This window comes from Ascidiella aspersa, chromosome 1 (genome assembly GCF_963924565.1).
Source record: "Ascidiella aspersa chromosome 1, kaAscAspe10.2, whole genome shotgun sequence".
Taxonomy (NCBI): Eukaryota; Metazoa; Chordata; class Ascidiacea; order Phlebobranchia; family Ascidiidae; genus Ascidiella; species Ascidiella aspersa.
Genome location: NC_139447.1, coordinates 40752243 through 40758879, shown reverse-complemented (window position 1 = coordinate 40758879; position 6637 = coordinate 40752243). Strand labels below are relative to the sequence as shown.

The following is a 6637-nucleotide window of genomic DNA, read 5'->3' as shown; positions in this document are numbered from 1 at the left end:
GAATCAAAAAAACAAAATCTGGCAAAGGATTTAAATATTCAGCAGCTTTAAAATCATTTGCACTTAATTTTATTCCTCTAAAGCATATGAATTTGTCTATAAAAGTTTCGATTTTTCATTACCCCACCAAGCCCAGATTCGAAAATGGTACGGCAAAATAGATGCGGATCCAGGATATACAAAACCAGCTTTTATTGCAATTAAAGAAAAGGTGAGAGAATCGCCCACAACAATGGTAAACAAGTTATGTGCTCCCTTATGCTTGACGAGATGTCTATTAGGAAACATTTTCGTGGTTTTGTAGATCATGGAAATGGTCTCTATGATGACGACTCTTTACCATATGCGAAGGATGTTCTCGTTTTAATGGTTGTATGTATTAATAGTGGTTGGAAGGTGCCATGTGCATATTTTTTTGTAGATGGCTTAAGTGGTGCAGAGCGTGCAAACATCGTCAAAATATGTATTCAGCGTGTTTCATACACTGGTGCAAAGGTAGTATCTCTGACATGCGACGGTCCTTCTTGTCATTTCACTATGTTACGAGAACTCGGTGCATCTATGATACCAGGTTGCTTAACAGCAAACTTTGAACATCCCTCGAACAAAACCGAGCGGATTTATGTTCTTCTTGATGTTTGCCATATGCTTAAACTTGTGCGAAATACTTTTGCTGATTGGGGAATTTTGGTAGATGGAGATGGAGGAAAAATCAAATGGCAATACATTATTGCATTGCAAAAACTTCAACAAAATGAAGGTTTGCGTTTGGGCAACAAGCTTAAGCTGGCACACATCAAATGGCAGCAGCAAAAAATAAGGTGAACCTTGCAGCACAGGCATTGAGTTCTAGTGTGGCTGATGCCATCCAATATTGTGCAGAGAATTTAAAACTAAAGGAATTTAAGGGATGTGCACCAACTGTCAGGTTCTTACGAATGTTTGATCGTTTATTTGACATTTTAAATTCAAGAAATCCCCTCGCCAAAGGTTTTAAGTCTGCCCTTCGGATTGCGAATAAGTTTGTATGGGATCCCTTTCTTTCAGAATGTTTTACTTACATAATGCAGTTAAAAACAACTGACAGCACTCCAATGCACATTTCCAGAAGAAAAACTGGTTTTGTTGGTTTTTTAGCCTGTATCCAGAGCACAAAAGGTTTGTTCGATAACTTAGTAGGCAGAGCCAATGCTCCACTAAGTTATTTGTTAATGTACAAGTTTAGCCAAGATCACCTAGAATTGTTTTTCAGTGCTGTCCGAACTGCTGGTGGCTGCAATAATAACCCAACAGCACAACAGTTCACAGCAGCCTTCAAGCGTCTTTTGATAAGAAGCTGTATTAAAGGTACAAATGGTAATTGCTCCAACCAGAATTCAACAACAATTCTGGATGCAATAAACGACACCTGTAAAACAAATTATACGGAGGTAAAGTTAACTGATGTGGCATTAATTAAAAAATATGACCTCATTGAACGTCTGCCCATTTCAACAGACCATGATTACTGTGACAATCCAAACATAAAAATTTTATCAGAATATAAAAAAGCAGCTATTACATACATAGCTGGGTATGTTGCAAAGATGGCAAAAAAACAAACAACATGTTTTACCTGCTCCTTGGCACTTGGTTCCCAGAAAATGATAGCACAACCCAGTTTTTTGACATTCAAAGACAGAGGAGGTCTTATGAAACCATCAGAAAGTGTAATTAGGGTGTGCTCTGACACCGAAAAATGCTTCTTAAGATTGTTGGCATGTTCTGGTGGAAAATTACCGATTAATACAGGAATTCCAGATGCCATTGCAACATCAGTATTACACAGTATTAATGCATCCCAATTATTTCCTGATTTAGATAGTCACATGTTTGACAGTACAGTGATGGATAATCATGTCTTTCAACTAATCAAAGTTGTATCGAAGTGCTACAGTAAGATAAGGCTGTACCATCTTGGAAAGAAAACCTCTGAAAAAATAGTGGGAGAAAAAATAAGAAAAAAGCTTAGCAAGCTAGTTTTATTTAACAATCAATAAGTTTTATTAATCACATGTTCACTTGTTGTTTTAAATTTGTACTATTTGTTTATTGCTACTGTTGTTAAATATTTTTCAATTATTGCGTTTTTTCCTTTGCTGCAAGCAACCAAGTTACTTTTAAAACCGACTGTGTCAGTCTATAGAAGTATATGCAAAAATATGGCTAACCTTCAGGACATCCAATAAAATGCATCCTTGGGTTTTTTAAATTATAACCTGGTTAAGGATATCCTAGCCGAACACCCTAAATCACGACCCCTGTTGGTATTACCAGCGTCTGTCATAAACACAACATGTAAATGAACAAATTTAATAAATTTAAATCGCTCTTCTGGTGTAAACGAAGTATAAACCGACGTTTTGGCAGCAGATACCAGCTGACCTCATCAGGGTTAATAATTAAAACGAGAGTGCGTTATGAACAAATTTAGTTTGGGTTTCTTTCATAAACTTCGAAGTACCAAGATTATTAAAAAAAATGTTAGAGTCATTACACAAACAACTGCTTAGGTGGGTCCTGTAAAGTTGAATAGTTGTGCATGCTCTTCTTATCTGATTGAATTTTGTTAGTATTCTTCAGACTAAAAGTAGTGGCCAGACCTTCCTACAAATACATAATGCAAAATTAGAGGTTTGTTTTACAGATATATCAGTATATAAGGATAGTTGTTTATTTACAATTAAATAACAGCTAAAACTTCGTTTTACAGTTTAGGAAATTAAATGGTATTATTATACCTTTTTTTATGTGCCTTGATGTACAGCAGCGGCTCTTAACCTCTTCTAGTCAACCACCACCTAGTTTCACAAAAAAAGTCTCAATTTAATGTTGATTATTTGAGCCGAGCTGATTTTCAATTTATATGTAGTTTAATTTACAACGATAAATTGCAATATTATTCAATTTGAAATAATTTTTTAAATTCCCATTAAAAGCTGGAAAATAAACAAACCTTGTCATTCCGTGATACAAACAAAGTTTTGGTAGCAACCAAGCACTTTAAGAAAGCCAAACTCGATAACTTAGACCAGGATCATCATTCAAGGGATTGGGAATGCTTTGTAAAACAAATTCAGCTTGATTTGCTCCAACTGGATAAAATAAAATGACAACAACAGTATCACTGCATTGTCATTCAAATCTTGATCAGAAAAATATTTAAAATTAGTTCATACTGTCAATCTAAAAAAGCATTTTAAATGAAATGTGAAAAAATAATAAAAAACAAGATAATACTAAAAAACACAATATTAGATTAACCAAACCTTTTTGATTAGGTTTTACTAAAAGAACAAATTATTTTACCCAAGTAATTTCAAAATAACTATTCAGACATATTTTGAACAAGCATAAAAATAGCACTTACCATATAACTAATTAATCCAAATTAGAAGCAGTGGTATGAATGAATTTAAAACATAAACATGTTTACAGTTACCAAACCCTAGTTAATTAATTCTAAAACAAACAGGGAATCAAATTATTGCAACAAACCTATTTGGAGATAAACCAACTTACCAAATGAATATTATCACTGTTACAAAACTGAAGTTTTACATTTGGTAATATCCTATCAAGGTATATAACATGACTCTGTTCAATACCATAAAATGCAAAAAAATCCAAACTCTATAGTGACAGGCTGCTGAAAATATTTCTGTAAATTATGATTGATTATTAGTTATATTTTAACTTCTAAGGTAATGTAAACATAAACATCCTATCTAAGCATAGCCTTACGATAATCTTATAAAAGTTACAATAAACTAAAAAAACAAGCTAAATATCATATTGAGAGGCTACTAAAATTATGCTGTTGTACCTGTCACTGCAGAATATTACTCTTGAAACACATATTTTCTTATTTCAATCTTATAAAGATATTATTAACATAAATAAAAAAATGAGGACAGTTACATTAAACTGCAAAAAATTAGCTAAATATCGTAGTGACAGGCTGGTCAAGTGCTTTTGCAATTTTACCTGTCACCGCACAATATTGAAACTTAAAACAGATATTTCCTACTTTTTTTATTAAAATATGATAATTATACAGTCTCATTAGGGTATAACATAACTACAATATCACAAAAGTTGTATTAAACTGCAAAAACTAGCTAAATATAATAGTGACAGGCTGCTAATAAAGTGTTTCTGATTTTTACCTGTCACTGTAGAATATTGACATTTAAAACACATGTTTATCCTACTTTTTAGTGAAATATATTACCTATAATAGTATTGAGGTATAGCATTACTATAAACTGATAAAACTTGCATTAAGCCGCAAATACTAGCTAAATTTCATAGTGACAGGCTGGTAATAAAGTGTTTCTGTTTTTTACCTGTCACTGTAGAATATCGATATTTAAAACACATGATTTCCCTACTTTTTAGTGAAATATATTACCTATAATAGTATTGAGGTATGGCATTACTATAAACTGATAAAAGTTGCATTAAGCCGCAAATACTAGCTAAATTTCATAGTGACAGGCTGTTAAAAGTGGGTGGTACTAAATACCGAATGGTACCGAATGGTACCGAATGGTACCGAATGGTACCGAATGGTACCGAATGGCACCGAATGGTACCACATGGGATCGAATGCCAACCAAACTAAACGTCTGTTTTACTCCTAAATCTGATTTAATTTTACACTGAAGCATATCTTGTCGCATGAGAGTATTTTGAAACGTATGAGACCTAAGGAGGGTTGCAATGAACATGGTACCGAATGAAACCCAATGGAACCCATTGTAACACGAAATACCGAATGGACTCCAATGGAGCCCAAAACATTCCAATAGGACCTAATGTAGCTCATTCGAGCAAATGAAACTCGTAGGAGAATTACCGTACTAAATACCGAATGGTATCGAATGGTAACGAGTGGAACCCAATGGAATCCAATGGAACCCAATACAACTCATAGGAGAATCACTCAATACCGAATGGTACCGAATGGAACCCAATGGTACCGTATTGAACCCAATAGAACCCATTGTAACTCGTAATAGAAACACTAAATACCGAATGGTACCGAATGGCAACGAATGGTACCGAATGGTACCGAATGGAACCGAATCGTACCGTATTGAATCCAATAGAACCCATTGTAACTCGTAATAAAAACACTAAATACCGAATGGTACTGAATGGCACCGAATGGCACCGAACTGAACCCAATAGAACCGAACGGAACCCAATAGAACCCATTGTAACTCGGAATAGAAACACTAAATACCGAATGGTACCGAATGGCACCGAACGGAACCCAATAGAACCGAACGGAACCCAATCGAACCCATTGTAACTCGTAATAGAAACACTAAATACCGAATGGCACCGAACGGAACCCAATAGAACCGAACGGAACCCAATATAACCCATTGTAACTCGTAATAGAAACACTAAATACCGAATGGTACCGAATGGCACCGAACAGAACCCAATAGAACCGAACGGAACCCAATAGAACCCATTGTAACTCGTAATAGAAACACTAAATACCGAATGGCACCGAATGGCACCGAATGGTACCGAATGGCACCGAATGGCACCGAATGGCACCGAATGGCACCGAATGGCACCGAATGGCACCGAATGGCACCGAATGGCACCGAATGGCACCGAATGGCACCGAATGGTACCGAATGGTACCGAATGGTACCGAATGGTACCGAATGGTACCGAATGGTACCGAATGGAACCGAATGGCACCGAATGCTAACGAATGCCAACCAAACTAAACGTACAATGGGTTCTATTGGGTACCATACGGTACCATTCGGTACCATTCGGTATTTAGTGTTTCTATTACGAGTTACAATGGGTTCTATTGGGTTCCGTTCGGTGCCATTCGATACCATTCGGTACCATTCGGTACCATTCGGTACCATTCGGTATTTAGTGTTTCTATTACGAGTTACAATGGGTTCTATTGGGTTCCGTTCGGTTCTATTGGGTTCCTTCGGTGCCATTCGGTACCATTCGGTATTTAGTGTTTCTATTACGAGTTACAATGGGTTCTATTGGGTTCCGTTCGGTGCCATTCGGTGCCATTCGGTACCATTCGGTATTTAGTGTTTCTATTACGAGTTACAATGGGTTCTATTGGGTTCCGTTCGGTTCTATTGGGTTCCGTTCGGTGCCATTCGGGCCATTCGATATTTAGTGTTTCTATTACGAGTTACAATGGGTTTTATTGGGTTCAATACGGTGCCATTCGGTTTCATTCTGTACCATGTTCATTGCAACCCTTCTTAGGCCTCATACGTTTTAAAATACTCTCATGCGACAAGATATGCTTCAGTGTAAAATTAAATCAGATTTAGGAGTAAAACAGACGTTTAGTTTGGTTGGCATTCGTTAGCATTCGATCCCATGTTGTTCCATTCGGTGCCATTCGGTGCCATTCGGTGCCATTCGGTACCATTCGGTACCATTCGGTACCATTCGGTACCATTCGGTACCATTCGGTATTTAGTACCACCCGTTAAAAGTTGTTCGCATCGGCTGAACTGTCACTGCGAGAGTTTACTACCTTCCTAACGGATAGTATTCACCTTTTTCGTACTGATGTGATATGGGA

General features: G+C 36.4%; 1 long non-coding RNA gene across 2 annotated transcripts; it reads right to left on the bottom strand.

The window, feature by feature from the left end:
• Nucleotides 1-2480: 2480 nt before the first annotated feature.
• On the bottom strand, nucleotides 2481-3530 carry LOC146170523 (uncharacterized). 2 transcript variants are annotated; one of them, XR_014500155.1, is made up of 4 exons: nucleotides 3410-3530; nucleotides 2996-3134; nucleotides 2781-2840; nucleotides 2481-2646 (listed from the first exon to the last, which is right to left on the bottom strand). It is a non-coding gene; the product is annotated as an uncharacterized LOC146170523 (long non-coding RNA). The 2 variants fall into 2 exon arrangements; XR_014500149.1 differs by having other exon boundaries at nucleotides 2481-2840.
• Nucleotides 3531-6637: the final 3107 nt, after the last annotated feature.